The sequence below is a fragment of the Heteronotia binoei genome, chromosome 21 (assembly GCF_032191835.1).
Source record: "Heteronotia binoei isolate CCM8104 ecotype False Entrance Well chromosome 21, APGP_CSIRO_Hbin_v1, whole genome shotgun sequence".
Classification (NCBI taxonomy): domain Eukaryota; kingdom Metazoa; phylum Chordata; class Lepidosauria; order Squamata; family Gekkonidae; genus Heteronotia; species Heteronotia binoei.
The window spans coordinates 75,971,468-75,996,377 of NC_083243.1; the positions used below are offsets into that span (position 1 = coordinate 75,971,468).

Consider the following 24,910-nt stretch of genomic DNA (forward strand, 5'->3'; position numbering starts at 1 on the left):
CATTCATTTAGAGACTCCCATTAGAAGAATTTCAGGTTATTCTCTGTCCTTTCCGAGAAGAGCATGTACCGTGAAACAAAAATGGATCTCCAGTCCTTTCTTCCCTCAAAGGACAGCTGAGGATACATTGTTGTTTTGTTATGAACAAAAACCCCAGGTGTTTGGATCCCGTTCTGTGTGAGGAAGCCTATCTTTTTTTAGCTTACTTTGACAGAATACTTTTCTATTTACATTGCACTTAAGAGTGAAATGTTACACCAACCAGCTCAAGAAGCATATCCATTTATATTTCTTCATCTTCTCTCTGACTGACTGATGAGCCTATTCCAAATTCAGAACAAGTTTAGAGCTTTCAAACTGCTGGAGTTCTTACCATCCCCAATTCCAAATTTCATTAGGCATTTCTAGCATACGCTCTTTCTTTGTAAAAACATTGATGGTCTACAGGTATTCTTCTAATTTTTTTTTAAATTTAATCATGCAAGGGTAAGAACAGTCTACTCCTAGACATTTTACTGATTTTGCCCACTAATTCCTCTTAGTAGAAATTAATTCTGGATATTTCTCTGCCCTGGAGCCCAGCTACTTCACAATAGCAGCTCACAGTTCCCCTCTTTGCCAGCAAACTGGATCAGGGAAATCTGTGGCTTGCAAAAAGTACACACTCAGTCTCAGTTAACAGCAATGACAATCAAGCAGGAACAAGAAATGTATATGTGCAGGAAACATGCAAAGATTTGTTCCATTGAGTGACAGAAGTGAAGAAAGACAAGAGTGCTGGTCTGGAGGCACTCCAAGCTTGTGCATTACTTTAAATCCACATATACTAGAGTAGGTGTCCCTGTCATTAATACTCTTAACCAAAGTGCACTGATTTATATTGGCAAAAAAACCCTCCCTCTGCGTGTTGCAATATGCCACACACATCTACAGAGAATAATACTGGACACTTGAAGTAAACATTTAATCCCCAAACAAATATTTGAATCATGATGTCATGCAGCAGTGAAACAGTAGCCATTTTCATGGTCAAGAAGTTACTTTAATAAAAGAAACAAGATATTTTCCAGTCTCTGACTTGGCAGTGAAAAAAATTATTTTCTTCATCCAAATCAATATTGTATCTTAGCCAACCAGCTGCCTGTCCTATATTCTAAAGCAGTCTACATTTCTAACAGACTTCCAAACACTGATACATTTATTGTTTAGTGTAACCAAATTTAAAAACAGCCCTGTCATGATCCTAGGCCTAGTGAGGCCTACAGGCCCCAGGGAAGCCTGCTTAGGAGTACTGGGAAGAGCCTACATTTCCCAGGATCCCCTCTATCCCTCTGATTGGGTATCAGTGGTTTTGGGGGGAAACAGGCCCAGAGAGGGGTGGGGCCTGGGAAGAGAATATATAAAGGCCAAGCCCTGGAAGGCTGAGCTGGAGGCAGGCTGTGCCGAAAGAGCTTGAAGCTGGGGAAGACACTTACCCAACAGGTGTGTGTGTGTGTAAGTGTAGTATTAGAGCAGTGACTGTACAGATGTGTTAGGCCATTTGTTTATTCTCCCTTCGCACTTTTACTGTTTTATGCACCTTGTTTGTTATATTACATTGACCTTTTAATAAACCTTTTTTCCCCATGTTGTTAACTCTGCCTGGTCCTCACTCCCATTATTTGGCCTAAGCTAAGGGAGGCTTGGGAGGGTACTCTGGGCCTTCTCAAGGGAGACCCTTAACCCAGAGTGGTGGCAGCAATTGGTAAGACCCCCCCCCCCTGAGTTGTGACAAGCCCTTTGCCATCTCTAAGTAGTGTTAGAACAAATGGATAATGTTCATTCATTCATTATAAGGAGAAGGGATATAAAAGCCAGGAGGCCCCTACCTTTCCCCAACCTTTAAAGTTCTGTGTGCTAGCTTTCTGACATGGTTGTACCATTCCTTGCTGCAGTCTCTCAGCAAAGGCTCAGAGTTAATCCCCCCCTCCCTTTTGCACAACATTGTTTCTTTAGTCAATATGAGGTAATATCTTTCTCTGGTAAAGTTCTTCTCAGCAAACTGCATTTAGCATGAAGAAAATGGTGGTGTAAGTTGCTGAGGTAAAAGTTCTAGAATATGTACTGAGTTAAAGGGACAGGCGCATAAATTCTGTTGCTGGGATGAATATGTTGTAACTTTTAAGACTTGCCTTATATGGCTAAGGCCCTTGACCAATGGCCGGCTTAGCTTAGATTGTGAGTTCTGACCAATGGCAGACTGCCACAGAGCAAGAGAGGGAAAAATCGCGTCGGGAATCTATAAAAGGCAAGGGGCTTGGCCAAATAGGCAGAGAGGGCATTTTGTTTGGTCCGCCCCTCTCTCCGTTATCTGCAGATACGTAAATAAAGCTGTTTTCTCTGAACAAGAAGGTCTCCAGCCTGGTCATTGTTATTGGATAGGAGCATAGCTCCTAAAACCGGTTAACAGTAGCGATAGACTGGGAAGTTAAAATGGCTCTGAAGAAAGTCAGGCTGAGTATCCCCTCCAACATAAGCCAGTGCTGCAGGAGCTAGGTAGCACAGAACAGCCCCACAGCAGGTGCCTGCTCACTCATCTCTCTCTCCTGGACCTTTATCAGTTTACTGAGCTCAGTATTCTATGCAGTACTGGCAAAGTTCCTCATTAGGTAAAGCACTTCCTGCTCCTGGCCACTAGAAGCTCTTTAGTGCAGAACCCACCAGGAACTCAGGACCATCCCCTCTGCTCCCCCCCAGATTCAGCCCTGCAGGAACTTCCCCTGTAATTTAGATTTGGCCCTGCAGGAACTTTCCCTAAAATTTATATAGCTGCCAACGGGTGGAATTCTAGCAGTAGCTCCTTTGCATATTAGGCCACACTCCCCTGATGTAGCCAATCCTCCAAGAGCTTACAAAAAAGAGCCTTGTAAGCTCTTGGAGGATTGACTACATCAGGGGAGTGTGGCCTAATATGCAAAGGAGCTCCTACTAGAATTCCACCCCTGGTTAGCAACAACCTATCTTTTGTCTTGGATCAAGTAGCAATGTGTGCATAAGCGCATAATCACCCCTGCTGTTGTCAATCACTGTGGCGAAATCGTCATTCTGGATTAGGACTCCCTGGAAGAGTTGTTTTTGAGTGGCAACCCCCCCCCCCAAAAAAAAACCCTCTATTTCTGCATCAGAGTTGCTGTTGGAGAGCATCTCATGATTGGCACAAGGGTAAATGTACTGGAGTCAATGGGACTACTCTCATGTAAACCTCCATTTTACACCTCCCCCATGTATTCCAACGAAGAGAGGCAACTGAAGGGGGGTGAGAGGGGTTGGAGAACTTGGCAGAGGAATTGTGGAGCTGTCAAAAAGGAGCTAGAGCTTTGGATACACACTTATGTTCATGGGTGAAAGATAATTTTAAAAGGATGCTGCAACAATCTGAGAGATCAAACATGGGGTGAGTGCACAGTGAAGCCAGTTCAGGGTGGGATATCTGCTCAAAATTTCCCATTACAAAATAAAATGGTGTAATTAGGGGTGCGCCCAGATCACACCAAGCCTGTAATGTGACAGCAACCAAGGCGTCACTTGACTAAAAGTAAGAGGTTGCTGTGAACAATCTTAGACAAGTTTTATATGGTTTCACCACCTTCTATCATCATCATAATTTCTTGCCTTTTTATCTTTTAAATAATAAGAGCAGGCTTCTATTTCCCTGCCATTTTCTGGGGCTCTGTGAATTTCGAGAACAGCCAGACCTCTAATCACTGCGCTCGCATCTTCTGTAATTATGTGCCATTGCTTGGTTTTCCTATTTTACATGTTGTTTCAAAGACAGCAGAGAACAACTCCTATAAATTCAATGAAGATGTCCTATCTAGATTAAACTATCAAGATTACTTAAAAATTATACCCAGTCTTCAGAGGAAGGCTGGTTAGGCTATTTGACTGCCTCCCACGGTGCAGAAAGGGCAGAGAGAGTCCTCCCCTCTGTGCCTCCACCTCTTGCAACCAGGGCAGGGTCCAGGCCCAGTGCCTTGGCAACACAGCCTAGACCCAAGTGACAACCGCAAGGACAAAATTAGGATTCCTTCCCTTCTTTTCTGCTCCTGCAAAGGGGTCTCAAACCCAAGCACAGTAGCAAACATGAAAGGAGGTTTCTGCTTCCTGCCCATTCATGCTTCTGCTCAAGTCCAGAACTGGAGAGAGACAAAAACTTGCATTTAAAGATCCTCTCTCTTTAGCCTACTCTTTCTTGCCCCTCCTTCCCTGCTCCCAACTATAAACAAAGAACTCTGCTGTCTTCCTAAAGTCCCACCAACCCCACCTCTGATGGAGTCCCTCTGCCATTATGGCCAGGGGAGAGGGGAAATGTGTAGCTTTGTGGAGTGACCACCACACTAAGAAATACACATGAAGCTGCCTTATACAAAATCAATTCAGGTGGGCAGTCATGTTGGTTTTAAGCAGCAGAACAAAAATTGAATGTTTGAGTTTTATTTCTGCTAGTCTTCAAGGTGCCACCAGACTCAAACTTGGTTCTTATACAAAATCAGACTGTTGGTACATCCAGGTCAGTAATGTCTGCTCAGATTGACAGTGGGTCACCAGTATCTTAGGCAGAAGTTTTTCATGTCACTGACTACCTGACCCTAGCAAGAGAGAGAGAGAGATGTGCAGGAGGGAAGTCTCTCTCGGATTAATAATTCTCGCATTTCCTGTGTTCAGGGCCTTTTTTGTAGAAAAAAACCAGCAGGAATTCATTTGCCTATTAGGTCACACCCCCAATGCCAAGCCAGCCGGAACTGCATTCCTGTGCATTCCTGCCAAAACAAAAACAAAAAAACCCCCTGTATTTAACCCAGGGCTTTTTTTGTAGAAAAAGCCCAGCAGGAACTCATTTGTATATTAGGTGACACACTCTGACACCTCTCTCTCTCTCTCGGCTTGACTTCGCGAACGAAGATTTAAGAAAGGTGCAGTAGTCCACGTCTGCTGCAGGCTCGCTGGTGGCTGACAAGACCAATGCGGGACAGGCAGGTCCGGCCACAGTGGCTGCAGGGAAAAGTCTGATTTGGGGTTGGTACTGTAGCAGTGCGATTCTTCCTCAATCCAAGCCAGCTGAAACTGCGTTCCTGCTCAAAAAAAGCCCTGTCTGTGTTAACTTTGTTCCCCCCAACCAGAGATAAACTGCTTCTCTCAGGGCAAAGAAAATACAAGTCATGCTGAACAGTAAGCTACTCTGGAATTCCAAATGCTGGACAATGTGACTAACTCTTCAATTAGAAATGTCTGGCCAGGCCAGATGATGACTTTGTAAGAGTGCAAATTCCAAGAAGGAAGAAAGAAGTGATCAAGGTAGGGTTGCCAATCATGGGTGTGTGTGTGTGTGTGTGAAATTCTCTTGGAATTACAACTGATCTTCAGGTTACAGAGATCAATTCCACCAGAGAAAGTGGCAGCTTCACAGGGTGGACTCTATTGCATTTGCATTGATGTCCTTCCTCTTTCCACTGTCTGCCCACCCCCAGGCTCTGTCTGCAAACCTCCAGTAATTTCCCAAGCTGGAGTTGGCAACCTTAAGGTCAAGATCACAAACATATTGGTGCCTCCTAGGATCTCCGTAAGTCTCAACTCAGGGCCAAAACAGATGTGAAAATGGGAGATTGGGATAGGATCTTCCTAGCAATTTTTTAAAGGTGAACAGCTGGCATGCAGAGCCCTGATGGGGAGGAGGTCCTCCTGTTTTAATTGGAAAACCTTCCTCTCCCATGTCTCACCCTCATTTACAGATCTATCACAGATATTCCAGTGTGTCCTCTGTTTTATTACAATAACAGTGAAAAACCAATTTGGTGTAGTGGTTAAGTATGCTGACTCTTATCTGGGAGAACCAGATTTGATTCCCCACTCCTCTTCCACATGCAGTCAGCTGGGTGACCTTGAGTCAGCCACAGCCCACACAGGGCTGTTCTCTCAAGAGTAGTTCTCTCTGTGCTCTCAGCTCCACCTACCTTAGAGGGTGTGTATTGTGGGGAGAGGAGGGGAAAACTACTCTGAGACTCCAAGTGAACTTCCTCCTCCTCTTCTTCTTTCCCCCCCAATTCTGTTTTTTTAATTATATGGAAAGAACAGAACTGATCACACTACAGATTTACATAATAGCTCTGAGTCTGCTTTTCTTTGCTACTGGGATAGGGCGGGGGGGAACCTCCTGCTTCGTGTGCAGGTCAGAGGATAGAAATTAGTGGTCAAATATAAATAGAAAAAATTCTATGAATTTAAGAAATAGCATATTAAAATGATAAATAGGGAATGAAAAAGCATAGGAAAAGCAACAAAATGATCAAAGGGTTGGTTTCTCTTACTTTGAATTATGGATGTGGTAGAATGGGCCCACTCTGGCCTGCTGGTCCTGTTCCACCCTGTCCTCAAAAGTTTCCCCCAACACCTGGAGAGGCTTTTTTTTCTCTCTTGGGTAACCAGTGCCAGCACCTGACCTTTGTAAGAAATTGCCCTTGGACAGCCAGGACTAGAGATGCCAGCCTCCAAGTGGGACTTGATGTTTTCTTGGTATTACAGCTCAGAGCCAGTTTGGTGTAGTGGTTAAGTATGCAGACTCTTATCTGGGAGAACCTGGTTTGATTCCCCACTCCTCCACTTGCAGCTGCTGGAATGGCCTTGGGTCAGCCATAGCTCTCATAGGAGTTGTCCTTGAAAGGACAGCTGATGTGAGAGCTCTCTCAGCCCCACCCACCTCACAGGGTGTCTGTTGTGGGGGGAGAAGATCTAGGAGATTGTAAGCCGCTCTGAGTCTCTGATTCAGAGAGAAGGGTGGGGTATAAATCTGCAATCTTCTTTATCTCCAGACTACAGAGATAATTTCTCCTGGAAAAAATGGCTGCTTTGGAGGGTGGAGTCTATGGCATTGTACTCCACAGAGGTCTGTGTCCTCTCCAAGCGCCATCCCTAAATCTCAAGAAGTTTCCCAGCCTGGATTTGGCAATCCTATATCCCAGGGGTGGCCAACGGTAGCTCTCCAGATGTTTTTTGCCTACAACTCCCATCAGCCCCAGCCAGCATGGCTGATGGCTGGGGCTGATGGGAGTTGTAGGCAAAAAACATCTTGAGAGCTACCGTTGGCCACCCCTGCTATACCCCATCCCCTAGTTAGGACTCCCAGCTTCTTTTCCAAGTTCTGAGGTCTTGCCTCCATGTCTCCCACTGCCTAGTGCCTGGTCACCACAGGGACCATTTACTGCCTTGTATGTCCCTGGAGGAATAGCCATTTGCAACTGCCTGTCTTGCCCGTAGTGCTCCTTTTAAAATAGCATGTCCAAGGTTGTGGAGGTCTATGTGGTACAGAGAAGCACTCCCAACATCCAAAGTTATAAAGTATTTATTAAAGAGAAAATGTTCACAAACGTACTTTTAGCACAGCACTAGATTGACCAAGGGATTAAAAAGAACTGAGTAAAACATAGTTCTTCTTTCCCTCTCGCTATATATGCTCTATTAGATGTTAAAGTATGTTGTTTCCATTACCTTGCAGCTTCCTCCAGCTCTTCAGCCCACTGCATAGTTAGTAACCACTTCCTCCAGACCTCAAAAAGGGTTCTGTCTGCTCTGATGGACTCAGCACCAAAGAGGATGCCCTCCTGGCTTTCAGAAGTTTTATCATCTCTCTTTTCTCCGTCCACTGATCAGGTCAGGCTGGGTCAGATAGGCTTTTCCTGGAGATTCTCCAGGAGTTCCTTTCTGAAGTCTCTCTAGTAATTAACGCCTCCAAGTCTCTGTTCCCTGTTGGGATGTTTGACCATCCCATTGTCTAGACCAGGGGTGACCAAACTGTGGCTCAGGAGCCACATGTGGCTCTTTCACACACATTGTGTGGCTCTCAAAGCCCCTACCACCCCATCAGTTGGCTTGGAGAAGACATTTATCTCTTTAAATCACTTCTCCAATCCAAGCCAGCTGGCAGCTTAGAGAATGCATTTAATGTTAAAGTTGCTTTCTTTCCACCTCTTCCTTCCCCATCTCCCTTCTTTCCTTCCTTCCTGCTCTCAAATATCTGCTGTTCATGTCTTGTGGCTCTCAAACATCTGTCATTTATTCTATGTGGCTCTTACATGAAGCATGTTTGGCCACACCTGGTCTAGACCTTTTCACATTATTATGAAGGTGAGCTGAGGTAAGTCTGGAAAGCAATTGAACAGGCTTCCCCTCTTCCTGCCTGTTTTCTGCCCAGAGAGGAAAAAAACTTTTAAAACTCAGTGAACATTTTGCTCATTTCAAACCTCCACAGAAAAAAACACATTTCTTCACAATGAGCAAAAGTTACCGTGGTGTGCATTTATTTTGGAAAAAGGATCACACTCTAACTCACTCATCCTTAGGATAGCCAGGCCCCTCCTGGCCACTGGCAGGGGATAGAGAAGTAGGGTTGCCTCCAAATTTCCAGGAATTTCCCAATCCAGAGATGGCATCACACACACTAAATAGTGCATTTTCAATCCACTTTCAATGGACTTTCCAACTGGATTTTGCCAGCTCACACAGTAAAATCCAGTTGGAAAGTCCATTGAAAGTGCATTATGTAGTGTGTGTGATCACAGCCCTAGTTTCCTGTGCTGACTATTGAGCAAGAGTGAAGGGTTATCTGAGAGATAAGCTTACCCTAAACCACACCTCAGAGGATACTGCACCACCTTCCACTTCCTCTAGCAACCTGCCATTTGGCTTGAGAATCTGGAGAGCCTCACAAAGGATCTCCATAACAGCTGCTTGTGTTGTCATGAAGAGTCATTAAGATGATAGTATGAGACATAAGCTAGGAAATTCACAAGTTTGGAAATGAACAGGGAAATTAAAAAGACCCAGACCGATTTCCAACTCACCTTGTTTTGCTCTTGTTGCTCCTTTTCCCTACGGGGCTGCTGCTGGATTTCGCACAAGCTGCCCCAAGCTGGCGAGTTGCCCCACTCTTTTTCAAGTTCCCTCTGTAGCAGACAGAAACTGGTTTTCAGAGGATCCTGCCTGCTGCGGAGGGAACTTGAAGAGAGGCAAAGCAACTTGCTGGTCCAGGGCAGTTTGTGCAAAATTCAACAGCAGCCTCACAGAGAAATGGAAAGTGAGAGTGGCGTAAGTTTAGTGGGAAATCGGTCCCATTCTTTTCTTTCCTTCAAGAATATGGTGTACCCAGCCCTCCTTTCTATCCTTTCTCCCAATAATCGCTTTTAATGTGACACAGCTACCTGGACCTCAGGCTTATAGCAATAGTCAAGGAGGTAGCTGGCCAGTTAGCCAACAGAAGGCATGTGGAAGATAATCTCTCCCTCCCCGTACAACCACAGAGGCACTGAACAACAGTACTTGAGGCCCTGGTTGGCTGACAACCAACAGGCCACTTTATAAGCTTGGTGATTCAGCAGCTTCCACTCAGTAAGTATGGTGGGTTGAAGAGAGAAAGGAGGAGGAAGAGGGACAAAATTTCATTGGTTGGATTCATTTGCTAGGATATCTAAAACAAACTGGATTAATAACTAATGGAACAAAAATAAACACAGCTTTCAGAACAATAATGAAAAACTGTTAGAAACCTGCATATCCCTATGGGAAACCCTTAGCCTTCTTTCTGGGCACTTTATAAATCAAACTCTTCTGCTACATTTACTTTGTCTCAGATTAATGTCTGCCTTCGCAGTTTGAACAAAGTTGCTGGAAAGCAGCAAACAGGTTACTTCCCTTTCTGTTTTGCTTACAGATGTTTGATATTGACTGCTAATTAGTCCTTAGCATGAGAGGCTTTATTCCTAATGTATACTGGCAGGCTGAGAAGGGAGGGGGAGGCCTCTTTATCAAGAACAGTAAGAGCTTGTAGAAATGTCAGAAGGCAAAGGTTATTTATAACAACTTGCTTTTTTTAAGATAAAGAAATGATCAACAGTGACAAAGCAGGAAAGAATTTATTCCAGCTGTTTGTTTCATATGGCTACCCAGATAAGCAATAATGGAGAAATAAATTAGGAAATCCAGATGGCCATAAATATCACTATATCATCCATAAAACCCAAATCCTGACAAGCTTTTATGTACTGCCTTTCCTGTTTCATTCTGACAAATCAAGAATGTTTCACAATGTTTCTGAAAGTAATGAAAGAGAAAGTCTGCTGCGGGCATGCCTTGGTTGTCCAGTAAGCTTCACAGGTCTGTTATGGACACTCACACATCATATTGACAAGCTGAAAGATTCTAGTGTGTGTGTATGTAGTCTATGCTTGCAAATCAAATCTTTTTGCAGTTGTCTAACATATTTTAGATGAACCAGCTTCAGAAAGATGAGGCATATTTCCCATTACGAAGGAAGCTAAGCTGAGAAACTGAATGTGCTGAAGAGAATGGTATTTTTTAAAGTTAAAATCAAGAGTGAAGCTTTTGCTAGGCCAGAAGTGGTTATAGGTCACTACAGAGAGCACATGGTTTGGATATAAAAAGTTCCAAGTTACCATATGGTCCTCTAGTTAAGACAAAAGACCTCAGGTGGCAGGGTTGGGAAAATGACCATGGAGAGCAGCTGCCAGTCATACAGCACTTGGTTAGATAGACAAGTGGTCTGACTCTGTATAAGACGTTGTACAGAAGTTGATACTGATTTCTGTTAAGGAATGGGCCACAAATTCATTTTAAAGCATGACATCTTGTATACATGTAGCAGAAACATTATCGTGAGATATTTGATAGCCTAGTTGCACTGAACACCTGGTTTCCCTCTGACTTTCCTTTGTAAGAGGTTCTCTTTTCCATTTGGTTGCTGCTCAGATTACTATCTTTACAGAGAAAAGAAAAAAGACCCTCTTCATTGGTAAATTGTATTACAAAGTCCACAGTTTTTCTTTCAGGATGACTTTAATGGACAAACAAAACAAAACTTCCAGTAAGCCTGTAGGAAGCCAAACCATATTTACTTTGGACCGAGCTTTGCTTGGAGACCGTCCATATTAGGCTACTGATTCCACCCTAGTTAATATTGGGAGTTAGACATTTTTACAGACACCTGATGCTAGTCAGACCTTTCCGGTTCTTGGCCAGCAGTGATACTCTTTGATTGGACACAGGCCACTTAAGGCACTTTTCAGGAACATAAGTCTCTTAGTATGTGCCCATTTCCCCACAAGTCTGATGTGACAAGAACTTAGAGAATTCGTGACTCCAGTTAGGGAAATACCACCTTGTGGTTTATCTAGACTGTGCACTTATCAGGCTTTATAACATCAGGACTATTTTAGTTTCACCTGAAGTATTCTTGCTGTGTGGTGAGAGTGCTGAGACTTGTATTCTCTCACACACATACAGCAACAGTTTCTAGAGTTCTCTGGGGACTGGGAATAATGATTAAAGCACTGTGTATCTTTAATAATCATGATTAGCTTGCTGTTTTTGTGGATGCATTTGGCAGGTATTGATCCAGACACCAATGCATGGACATGGAAGTAGTGGGGTGTTAAACAGGAAGGAAGGAAGTCATAGGCCCAGCAGGAGTGCTGAAGAATGGCTGCATGAAGTCCTAAGCAAAAATGAAGGAAAGGTATTGATGAGGGGCCACACTCATACCTTACCTGGTGAAAAAGGTTCCAGGCAAAAAAGGAGGCAAGTGGAAAGTATGGACCCTGTTCATTGGTTTCCATCGCCACAAACCCTTTCTCTTTCGCACAAGTCAGAGGTGTATGACAATGAGAGAAGGGCATACAATCAGGCAGATTGTTGGTAAGAGGAGTTGCTCCAGCTGCATAATGTACCATCTGAGCTAGTTTACTCAGGATCAGGATCTGACCATAAAGTGGAAGAGAGAAAGATGATTCAGAATCATTGTACAGTTCTTTTCTCTTCTTAGTTGGCAATAGTTATTTATTTAAAATAATTTTGCCTTCTTATACTGAAGGCTTTATACAACATACTAACCAATAAAATAGGACAAGCTATTGTTCTCATGAGAATCCCTCATCTAATTATAGAGGAATGATTTGAATGTTAACTGCTACAAGTTTGGTGACTGCTGCCAACAGGAACACTGTTAAATGCTTGCATATCAAAACATGGATAAGTAAACTTTGGCAATTATCAAAATTGCTGGAATTAACTAAAGTAGTACAATTGAAAGATGGAAGAGCAATGAAACCTTCCTCTGATAACTGGCAACTGTTTTATCACTCTTGGCAGAGGGAGCTGGGATGCTCTATAGATCTGTTGAATTGTGTAACACTGTGGCGATGATTATAAAAGTGGTATACATCTATATGAGGAGAATTAATAGAGTGAAATTAAGAAGTAAAGGAGAAAGATTATCAATTTTAAGGAGCAATGTTGAGAATGTTTTGGGCTGTGGAACAGAACGTGTTTTCTTTCACCAATGGTCATATTGTATTTTAAAATTTGTTTGAAGCATGCATGTAGTGACATTTTGATGGAGTTTGTGATTTATAAAATAAAATAAACATTTTACAAAGAAGCCAGTGAAATATTTAAAAAGCAGCAAGTCACCCTCACCCCCATTGAGCCGTTATGTCTCTACAGAAGCTGCCACCTGTATACCCTGAGTGCATGGGAGGGAATCAGAATCACATCCACTTGCTCTGCTTTCCAGGTGTTCAGCATAATTTTTGAATGTGCCTGGGTGTGTGTTTAAATATTAAATGTGTACAGGGATGGAGCTAGTCCACCAGGAATGAACCCATTCCTCCTGTGTATGTTCAGTGTACACAGATCATAATTTTGGCACACCCTATTCTGTGTTCCCATTAAGCACTCTTTTTTTTTAAAAAAAAAATGTATTTTTCAGCTTTTCCTAAAGGCCATCAGGATCATACTCTGAAATACTGAAATAAATATTGTATGGGGGGGAGGAGGGAGATCATACTTTGAGATACTTCTTCTGGAAGGATGTTGTATCAAGAGGGCCATCTTCCAGGAAAGTATTGCTTCTTGCTGTGGCTGATAGGACTTAATGCAAAGTTTGCACAGTGCACTTAAATGAAGTATTAGTAAGGGGGCATATGTGAGGGAGATATATATACGTCCCAAATTTGAATATCTTTAATTTTAAAACCAACACCTTAATCTGAGCCCAGAATGGCAGAAAATTGACTAGTATATAAATAAATTCTTGAAAATGATTCATATAGCAAGCCTATAAATTTGGGGGGAAGTAATAATTTTATGCCATCTAAAAAGACCTCCTTGTTAACATAAAATAACTTACATTCCATTAGTTACATTAATAACTTGGTTTAACATGGGCATGCACAAATCTAGGTATGTGGCAGCTCATTCCCTATGGTCTTGTCTCAATGGGTTGTAGTATGTTTGTGAATATTGTAGGCATATGGATAGGTCTAATTGCATAGGTTTGTTACACCTGATTGGCTTGGCAACCCACCAAGAGGGTGCTGATTGGGTGGGAAAGTGATCCACTGTATAGATGTATTTGGAACTTGCAATTGCATCACCAAAAATTAGATCCCTTGTGGCTAAGCGTGAGTGTGTGAAAGAAGCCTTGTGCAATTTAATTCAACTCTAGCTCTGCTTTACTTCATGCATTAGACACTAAGTAAAGTGTCATACTGTAAATTTAATCCCAAGATTCTCAGCAGCCTATTTCCAAAACGCAAGGGTGTCCTCCTAGCCTTGCCAGTGAGAAGATCAGTGTGATGGCGAGGTAAGTTCCACCTCTACCTAAGAGCATCCAGTGATAGCCAACAATGTTGGAAGAATAATTTGAAAAACAGCAGTTAAACATAGCAGTTGAGAGTTAGCAGCTGGGCAATTGAGGGAGGAAAGGAGGATGTTTGACTGAGTGAAACTGTGCAGAAGAGCTGCTTAGACTGGACTGAAAATAGTCAATTTGTAACTAAAGGATCCCAGTTGTAGGAATACAACCTCAGTTCAAAAGTTCAGTGTAAGTGAAGCATTGTTACTTATACTGTACTTTCTTCCATGCTATGTTAATATCATATGTAAAAGTTAACTTCTTGTTTTGTTTAATCATATGAGCAGTGTGTCTAAGGCAAAGAAGTACACACACAATTTGATATCTCAGTCTCTTTATATATTTAGGATGGTGGCAGCATATGGCCGGAACGGTGTTTGAGCCCCAGCCCCTTGTTATTAAAGAGAGCTGGATTGCAAAACTTGTTATTAAAGGGTTGCTGGGCTGTCTGTGGATGTGTCTGTAAGTGAAAGAGAGGACCTGAGGGTGAAGGCTCTCTCTGTATTTTAAAAGACAAGAAGGGTAACAAATTTGACGTCCTCCCTACCGATGGATGGATGGATGGATGGATGGATGGATGGATGGATGGATGGATGGATAGATAGATAGATAGATAGATAGATAGATAGATAGATAGATAGATAGATAGATAGATAGATAGATAGATAGATAGATAGATAGATAGATAGATAGATACTTTTTATTTGTATCCCTCCCTCCCCGACCAAGCGGCTCAGGGCGGCTAACAGCATAAAATGCGATACATACATTGTATAATAAATAACATTTAAAAACAGTTAATTAGATCCTTAAAATTCTAAAAACATTAATACATTTAGTGCTATTCCATCAGTAAGTTTAGTTGGCAATTTAGTAGTATCAGCTGGTGAAGGCCATTGGGAACAGAGTGGTTTTGCAGGCCCTGCGGAATTGTTCAATGTCCCGCAGGGCCCGCATTTCCTCTGGGAGCTGATTCCACAGCTGTGGGGCCAGAACTGAGAAGGCCCGAGTACGGGTACTTTGGAGTCTTACCTCCTTTGGCCCGGGGATAGTCAGCAGGTTCTTCCCTGCTGACCTCAGTGCTCTCTGGGGTTCGTACGGGGAGAGGTGGTCCCTAAGGTAGGCAGGTCCTCGGCCATATAGGGCTTTAAAGGTAATTACCAGCACTTTGTAGCGAATCCGGTATACAACTGGCAGCCAGTGCAGTTCACGCAGCCCCGGCTGTATGTGCTCCCGCTTTGGGAGCCCCAGCAACAGTCTGGCAGCCGCGTTCTGCACTAGCTGCAGCTTCCGGGTTCGGCACAAAGGCAGCCCCATGTAGAGGGCATTACAGTAATCCAGTCTCGAGGTGACCGTTGCGTGGATCACTGTTGCCAGGTCCCGACGCTCCAGGAAGGGGGCCAACTGCCTTGCCTGCCTCAGATGAAAAAAGGCTGACTTGGCAGCTGCTGCTATCTGGGCCTCCATTGATAATGAAGGCTCCAGTAGAACTCCCAGGCTTCTAACCCGGTGCGCCGCTTTCAGTGGCGCCCCATCAAAGACCGGAAGAGATATTTCCCCTCCTAAAGCGCCCCGACCTAGGCAAAGGACCTCTGTCTTCGCCGGATTCAATTTCAGCCCGCTCAGCCTTAACCAAGTTGCCACGGCCTGCAGTGCCGGGTCCAAGTTCTTTGGGGCGCAGTCAGGTCGGCCTTCCATTAGCAGATAGAGCTGGGTGTCGTCTGCATACTGGTAACACCCAAGCCCGTACCTCCTGGCAATCTGGGCAAGGGGGCGCATATAGATATTAAATAGCATCGACGAGAGAACTGCTCCCTGAGGCACCCCACAATGTAGTGTGTGCCTCTGGGAGAGCTCTCCCCCGATTGCCACCCTTTGTCCCCGATCCTCAAGGAAGGAGGAAAGCCATTGTAAGGCCAACCCCCTAACCCCAACATCGGTGAGGCGGCGGGTCAGTAGCTGATGGTCAACCGTGTCAAACGCGGCCGACAGGTCTAACAGCATCAGCACCGCCACACCGCCCCGATCCAGATGCCGCTGGAGGTCATCCACCAAGGCGACCAGCACTGTCTCCATCCCATGACCCGGGCAAAAGCCGGACTGGCAAGGGTCTAAGATGGAAGCGTCATCCAGAAAACCCTGTAACTGCAATGCCACTGCCCTCTCTATGATTTTACCTAAAAACGGTAAAATCGAGACCGGCCGGTAATTTGCCAATTCGGCTGGATCTGCTGTACTTTTTTTCAAGAGGGGGCGAACCAAGGCCTCTTTTATCTGTAGCCCAAAACCTAGGCAAGAAAGGTTGTAGAGGGTGGTAGGCACACTCTGTGAGTGGAGAAAAGGGTGTAATAATTAGATTTTTCCTAAAGAAGTGTTCATACATTTGTGATGAAATATTTCATATGTGATTCTGCTACCAACTCCTACATATATGAATGTTTAAATGTTTTGAAAGATGTTAATAATTATATGTCTCTTTTTGTTCAACATGTCTGTGAAAGTGGCCTTACTACACACATATCCCTTTGAACAGCATGTCACAAGGATAAAAGAGGCCCATAAGTGAATGTGTGGTACAGTAAATGATTCATGAACCAGGAAAAAGAGGTAGAACATTAGAACTTGGTTCAAGTTCCTTGTCACATTCTCAGGGTGCAGGCAGGAGTCCAAAGCCAGTCCAAGGTCAAAGTCCAGGAAGTCAAGCAGGAGCCAAGTCACCAATGCAGAATCACAAACCGGATCAGAAGTCAATGTCCAAAAGCCAAAAAGTCAGGGTGCCAAGGAAATCAAGCGGGTCAGGATCAGGAAGGAGTGTGGATGCAAGCCAAAGAATAGACTTGTTGCTTCCACAAGGTTACCAGGTCCTGGGTGGGAGCTATATGGGAGTCTCAGTCAGCCTGCTCCCTGGGTGGCAGTGACTCTGCTAGAACTCAGGGCTGAGAGACCTGAAGCATCGGCGTGCCTCATGTCTTCACTCTGAAAGTTCTTTCCAGAGCCTGTTTCGAACTTTTGAGATGAGAGGAGGAGAGCTTGGAGGAGATTGATCAACAGCTGACACTGGTGCCTGGAGAGTGATTGATGGGCCAGCTTCTGGTTGTTCAGCTGAGGAACTGGCTGGCAACTCTTCCATGTCTGTTAACCCTTCCAGCTCCTCCTCGTCAGGGCTCATGACACTCCTGCTCTGCTATGAAGCTCAATAGATGACCATGGGCCACAATTATTCTCTCTTTTAACCTTCCTCATTGAATTGTTATGAGGAAGTAATGAAAGAGGAGAGCCATGTATACTGCCATGAGGTTCTTGAAGGAATGATGGGTTGATATGACTAGGGTTCCCAACCTCCCCCTGGGGTGGGGTTTTCCCCAGTCTCGGGGCCTCCAACCTGCTGGGACAGGATTGGCTAGTGGGGGAGCCCTGCCTCCAAAGAGTTCTGACAGTGCCCGATGTGATGACATCACCAGAAAGTGATGTAATCACACTGGGCACTTCACATCTGGGGCTATAGCATTTTGATATAAAACTCTATTGCTCCATAACAAAATGCTAGAGGGAAGTCCCCCTGCCAGCAGCCAGGTAGGACCTGGCAACCCTAGATATGACAGATGATGTGCAAGAAGGGAATAATCTTTTGGCTGCACCTTCCAGATTTCTGTAATACAAGTTATGGAAATAGGTGTGTAGATCAGCTGATACAGGACCAGAGGCCTGTGCTCCAACATTATTTTGTAACCATATTAGATAACTATTTGGCCCCTCTAGCAACTAAATGATAAAATCAGGTTATCACAGCATGCCTGGAGCTCCTCACAGGCCCAAACAAAACCTATCCAATCAAGCTTAGTCTGAAAGCTCAAGTGGCACATTTTGAGAAGAAAATAAAACCCTAGGAACAACATCCTATTAAAGATCAGTTCTTCTAGTACTTAGTATATATATGTCCACCATGGGACATTTTTCTCTTTATTTGCTAATGTCTTGGCATGAAGAGCAAGATTCTTGTTTCACAAGAGCTCATCTGCTGTTGCTTCTTATTCATCAGGAGACTAAACAAAAGTCAAAACATGCACTCCTGAAGAGACTTTACAGGGAATTTATCTGTGAGTTGCATACAGGTAGCACTGGAAAGAAAAAAAGAGTTTCCATACTGTTCTCAAAGGTATTTTATAAAGTTTGCCCCTGATTTGATTTCTCATATCTTACTGAGCATTTGATAAGAAACATATAAACTGTCTACTGAAAAAAGATTGTGTCTGAAGTATGTTACACCTCCCATACTGGCCAGGGTGCACTTTGGTTAACAGAAGACACAGAAAAAAAGAGGCTTCAGAAGAATTTGGTTGACTGAAGTATTCTTCCTGTTTATGTGAATGAAGTGGCTGGAAAGCTATCTAAGTATTCAGTCTTAAAATAATTTTCATAAAGCAGCCAAGATATTAAGTTCCTCTGAAGAAGGGGACAGCTCAAAACATGTAAAAACTTTTAAAAAAAGAGTTAAATATTAATGCAGTTAGTTCCAGGGAGGTGGGGGGGGGGGAAGCTTACATCCACTGACGCAAGCTGTTACTGTCCATCCTTTAAAATTTTGCTCAGCAACCAGACTACTATATCCATGTTCATTAACCTGGCATGCCTCATGTGTATATGTTAATTTAGACTTGTTTAATATTTCACAGTATCAATAAAATTTAGAACCAGATTACTGTCTACTATGAATCAACATGTCTCTGTGCTAGTAAGGAATTTGTTTCCATGCTTTATGTCTTTATGCAGAAGATACTTAAAGGCAGGCCAGCAGAAGGCTGAATACCATTGACTGCAATAGATATGACAGCAGAGTGACTCCCAGGCCACTGACAAAGAAGGAGCTTTCAACATTCCTTCCCGTCATAGCTTTCTTCTAGAACTGTGATGGATTATCTGTTGCTGGTGTTGCTAAGTAACAAATAGCATTCTTCTCAGACTGTGGTGTCACAGAGGGGATTATGATGTCATGCCATTTTCCCCTATGCATTCCTCCAGTATACAGACCACAGCACATTCAGCTCTCCCCTGGAGTGAAAACCAAGAGTTGTTTCAGTTATTGAAGTATCATCTATATGTGCAAAAATGTTATTAATGATAAATAGAACACTTATGTGTAGAGGAGAGGTTATTTGTCTTTTTTCACTTACAGGAGCTAATAGAGGGGGGACAATTTGTAAAGGATTAAGAGTAAGGATGCTTAGTACTGCCTGTAAGAGTACTAAATCACAAATTTTGTCATATGAAGAGACATATTAGCTGACCATTTCTTTACTGCTGATCTTTTGACCATACTGGTGTAGTAGGCATCTGTATGGTTTTACTAAATGGATGGGACAGGGCTTATAGTGTCACTCTAAGTATAGTTACACCCTTTTTAGTCTATTAAAGTCCATTGTTAGCCTCTGTCTCACTGTTAACTTCTATCTCAAAAAGTTCATTGATACTACAGTGTATATTAGACAGATGATAGACTGATCAATCAGATATTAGATACCTTCCATGTGTTTGAAGGGCAACCAGGTTGCCTACCAAGGAAGTATAATGCATGAGCCTTTGTTCCCTCCATCACCTCTGCAGTCTTTCCTACCAAATGATATAATCACAGTATTCCGTTCTGTCTCCCTGGGGGCATTTTGTCTGGCTGGCACTGCCGATAGATAGACAGACAGACGGGAGTAAGTCAGCTTTGGTGTCTTTACCGTACCAGCAAAAGATTTCCCTCCATCCCCCACAATAATGCAACTTGACTGCCACAGCCTACCTATCGTGGAGGAGGGGGAGGCGGGGGGGGGGAATGCAGTTCTATTCCATTTCATTTGCCCTGTTTGCCAGTGGAAACAGACTAAACTATGAACAATAAAATTAATATAAAAGTATTATAATTATTAAACCTAACATATTATGAAAAACTCTCAAATGTTACCACAAAAATACCTAAGTACTTATTAAAGAACTGTATAATTTATATCCTAAAAACTCGCATTGAGTCATAGACAGTATATCATTTTTGTTGTTCAATCGCACAGTCAAGTCCAACTCTTTGCAACCCCATGGATAAAGTCACGTCAGGCACTCCTGTCTTCCACCATCCTGCGAAGTCTGCTCAAGTTCATGTTTGTTACATCAGCAACACTGTCCAGCCATCTCATCTTTTGCCATCCCCTTCTTCTTTTGCCTTCTGTCTTTCCCAGCATCAGGATCTTCTCCAGTGAGTGCTCCCTTCTCATTTGGTGGCCAAAGTATTTGACCTTCAGCTTCAGCATCTGACCTTCCATGGAATAGTCAGGGTTGATTTCCCTTAGGACTGACTGATTTGATCTTCTTGCAGTCCAAGGAACTCTCAAGAGTTTTCTCCAGCACCACAGCTCAGAAGCATCTATTCTTCTGCGCTCGGCCTTCCTTATGGTCCAGCTCTCACAGCCATACATTACTACGGGAATACCATCGCTTTGACTATACGGACTTTTGTTGGCAGGGTGATGTCTCTACTTTTTATTATACTGCCCAGGTTCACCATAGCTGTCCTCCCAAGGAGCAACTGTCTTTTAATTTCATGATTACCATCACCATCTGCTGTGATCTTGGATCCCAGAAATGTGAAGTCTGTCACTAATTCCATGTCTTCCCCTTCTATTTGCCGAGGAGTGATGGGGCCGGATGCCATGATCTTAGTTGTTTTTATATTGAGTTTCAAGCCTACTTTTGTGCTCTCCTCTTTCACCCTCAACAAGAGGTTCTTTAGGTCCTCCTCACTTTCTGCCATTAGAGTGGTATCACCTGCATATCTGAGGTTATTGATGCTTTTCCTGGCAATCTTAATTCCGGTTTGTGCTTCATCCAGGCCAGCATTCCGCATTAAGTACTCTGCATATAAATTAAATAAACCGGGTGACAATAGGCATCCTTGTCAAACTCCTTTTCCTATTCTAAACCAATCAGTTGTTCCATATCCCATTTTGACAGTTGCTTGTTGACCCTTATACAGGTTTCTCTTTAAGGACTTGCCAGAGTTTGTTGTGATCCACACAATCAAAGGCTTTAGCGTAGTCAATGAAACAGAAATAGAAGTTTTTCTGATACTCCCATGCTTTCTCCATAACCCAGTGGGCAATTTGATCTCTAGTTTCTCTACCTCTCTGAAACTCAGCTTGGTAGTTCCTGATCTACATACTGCTGAAGCCTAGCTTGTAGGATCTTTAACGTGACCTTGTTGGCATGTGAAATGGTGCAATAGTTTGAACATTCCTTGGCATTACTCTTTTTTGGGATTGGAATATAAACCAACCTTTTCCAATCCTATGGCCACTGTTGCATTTTCCAAATTTGTTGACATAATGTGTGCATCACTTTAACAGCATCATCTTTTAGGACTTTGAATAGCTCAACTGGGATACCGTCATCTCTGCTCGCTTTGTTGTTAGTAATGCTTTCTAAGGCCCATTTGACTTCACACTGCAGGGTGTCTGGCTTGAGGTCAGCGATTTCACTGCCATGGTTGTCAAGGACATTGAGATCCTTCTTGTATAATTCTCCTGTGTATTCTTGCCACCTCTTCCTGATCTCTTCTGCTTCTGTTAGGTGCCTACCGTTTTTGTCCTTTAACATGGTAATCTTTGCATGAAATGTTCCCTTGATTTCTCCAATTTCCTTGAAGAGATCTCTTGTCCTTCCCATTCTGTTATTTTCCTCTATTGCTTTGCATGGTCCCGTCAGGAAGGCCTCCTTATCTCTCCTTGCTGTTCTCTGGAAATCTGCATTCAGTTGGCTGAATTTTTCCTTTTCACCTTTGCCTTTCACTTTCCTTCTTTCCTCAGCTATTTGTAAAGCCTCATCAGACAGCCACTTTGCTTTCTTGCATTTCTTTTTCTTTGGAATGGTGCTGATTGCTGCCTTCTGTACAATGTCATGAACCTCCGTCCATAGTTCTTCCGGCACTCTGTCAACTCTAGTTCTTTAAACCTATTCTTCACCTCCACTGTATATTCTTAAGGGAATTGATCAAGGTCAAACCTGAATGGCCTAATGGCTTCCCCAGTTTTATTCAGTTTAAGCCTGAATTTTGTAATGAGTAGCTCATGATCTGAGCTGCAGTCAGCTCCAGGTCTTGTTTTTGCTGACTATAGGAAGCCTCTCCATCTTTGACTGCAGAGTATATAATCAATCTGATTTCTGTGTTGCCCATCAGGTGATGTCCATGTGCAGAGTTGTCTTTTAGGTTGTTGTAAGAGGGTGTTCACTATGACCAGTTTGTTCTCTTTACAAAACTCTATTAGCCTTTGCTCAGCTTCGTTTTGTTCTCCAAGGCCAAACCTGTCAGTTGTTCCGGTCACCTTTTGACTTCTTACTTTGGCATTCCAGTCCCCTATTATGAGGAGGACATCTTTTTTTGGTGTTAATTCTATCAGGTGTTGTAGATCTTCATAGAACTGGTCCACTTCAGCCTCTTCTGCATCAGTGTTTGGGGCTTAGACTTGGATTACTGTGATATTGAATGATTTGCCTTGGATACGGACCGAGATCATTCTGTCATTTTTGAGATTGTACCCCATTACTGCCTTCCTCACTTTCTTGTTAACTATAAAGGCCACACCATTTCTTCTGTGGGACTCTTGCCCACAGTAATGTAGTGATCCGCTGAGTTAAATTCACCCATTCCCGTCCATTTTAGTTCACTGATTCCCAAGATGTCGATGTTCAACCTTGCCATCTCTTGTTTGACTACATCCAGCTTACCTTGATTCATAGATCTTACATTCCACATTCCAGTGCAGTTTTGCTCTTTGCAGCACTGGACTTTGCTTTCACCATCAGACACATCCACAGCTGAATGTCCTTTCGGCTTTGGCCCAGCCACTTCACTCTTTCTGTGGTTACTTGGACTTGCCCTCCGCTCTTCCCCAGTAGCATATTGGGGACCTTCTGAACTGAGGGGCTCATCTTCCAGCGCCATATCTTTTAGCCTTTTTTTTACTGTCCATGGGGTTTTCTTGGCAAGGATACTGGAGTGGGTTGCCATTTCCTTCTCCAGTGGATCACATTTAGTCTGGGTTCTCAGCTGTGCCCTGTCCATCTTGGATGGCCCTGCATGGCATAGCCCACAGCCTCACTGAACTGTGCAAGCCCTCTCACCACGTCAAGGCAGCAATCCATGAGAGGGCTGTATATCATAATGGAACATAAATAATACACAACAGTATAACAGAATGGAACATAATGGAGAATCAAAGAATTGTCACATTCAGCAAAGTTCAGGGACCAATCTCGCATTTGAGATGGGTCCCTGAGCTTTGCTGACTGTAAAGTCCAAAGCAGGTTGAAGTTTAAAGCTGCAGGTTGAAGGCTAAAACTGTAAAGGCTAGGCTGAAATTCAAAGCAAACTGCAGACTGAAGACTAAAACATGGAGCTAAAGGCTATATAGGCTGAAGGCTGTTCAAACATTCTATAGACCTCTAACTTATAATGTGATCTGTGAAGCCTAATAGCTTTCATTTAAAGGAATCCTAATTGAACTGTGTCTTATAAAAACAGTGCATATTTGGTATTTTATGCATAGGGACCTTTATGTTCCATTATGATATACTGTCTATGACTCAATGAGCGTTTTGAGGATATAAATTATAGATATAGTTCTTTAATGAGCGCTTAAATACTTTTGTGATAGCATGAGAATTTTTCATAAGATATTAGCTTTAATACTTACAATAAATTTATATTAATTTTGATTGTTCATAGTTTAGTTACTTTCATGGAATTTTTCTTCATATGCTTTGCCTTATATCCATGATTCTATTTTGTTTTTTGTGTGCCAGTAGGAACAACCAAAGCTTTTCCCCAGCTTGCCTAATGTATGCAATGGAATATGCCCAAGTAGTGGTATGGAATAGATCTGTAGCTAGCAACAAAGTAGTGAGAACCCATCATCATAATAGCATCAGAAGAAAAAAAAAACCCTGCAAGCAGTGATATGGGGTCATGACAGGCAGACAGTAGGAATGCAGAGTACAACAATGCCAGTTGGGACAATCCTGTTCCTAGTGTTCCAGTTGAATGCATGCTGCTGATGTTGAGTCACTCTCTCCCTTTGTTGCTGCAGCACCTCCTACCTCCTGGTGCCCAGAAAATCACAACTAAACAGCCAGTCACCAGATAAACTATCAAAACTGGAGGGTTTTTTCCCTTGTCCTGAGTGTTGAAAAATATTTTTGTTCAGGTGTTATTCCTGATATTTACTAAAGGAGTGAGGTTTAAGTAGTACCACAACTGGTAAAGTTCCAATGCACAACTCTAGCAATAATTAGTGGGGTATATTTCTAAAGCAAAGATTGTAATGGTAATTATTACAATGGGATTCTTAAATAAGAACCCTAACAATGCATCTTTGGGACAGAAAGTTCTCTGCAACCAGTGTCTTTGACATACAGAAATCTTTAGGGAAAACCAGACAACTGAACTTGATTGTCAGCTGAATTTTTACTTCAAAAGAAGTTTTATGACTATTCCATGAATAAAAAGGTATTTGCTTTAGCATTCATAGCAGGCTATTCTTGGGGGCTCCAAATGATTATTCTCATAGTAGCAATAAGACATGCACAACATTGTGGTGGCTTCTCATTGTTCTGGTGGATTCTAATTTTCTATCCTCTTAAAGTTTAAATGGAAATGATAAACTTCTTAAAATAAGCAGAAAAGAAATGTCACAGTATCATTTGTAATAAATACATTTCTGTATTAAAAGTTGACATTATTGTATCACAGAAAAAAAAGATCAAGCCACAGTTAATAACATAAGAACATAAGAGAAGCCATGTTAGATCAGGCCAATGGCCCATCCAGTCCAACATTCTGTGTCACACAGCGGCCAAATATATATATATATATATATATACACACACACACTGTGGCTAATAGCCACTGATGGACCTCTGCTCCATATTTTTATCTAACCCCTTCTTGAAGGTGGCTATGCTTGTGGACGCCACCACCTCCTGTGGCAGTGAATTCCACATGTTAATCACCCTTTGGGTGAAGAAGTACTTCCTTTTATCCGTTTTAACCTGTCTGCTCAGCAATTTCATCGAATGCCCACGAGTTCTTGTATTGTGAGAAAGGGAGAAAAGTACTTCTTTCTCTACTTTCTCCATCCCATG

The 24,910-nt window shown here is 42.9% G+C and overlaps 1 long non-coding RNA gene across 1 annotated transcript; it reads left to right on the plus strand.

The window, feature by feature from the left end:
• Window positions 1–16,247: 16,247 nt before the first annotated feature.
• On the plus strand, window positions 16,248–23,939 carry LOC132590094 (uncharacterized). Its single transcript, XR_009556642.1, has 3 exons — window positions 16,248–16,345; window positions 18,509–18,674; window positions 23,857–23,939. It is a non-coding gene; the product is annotated as an uncharacterized LOC132590094 (long non-coding RNA).
• The last annotated feature ends 971 nt before the right edge of the window (window positions 23,940–24,910 follow it).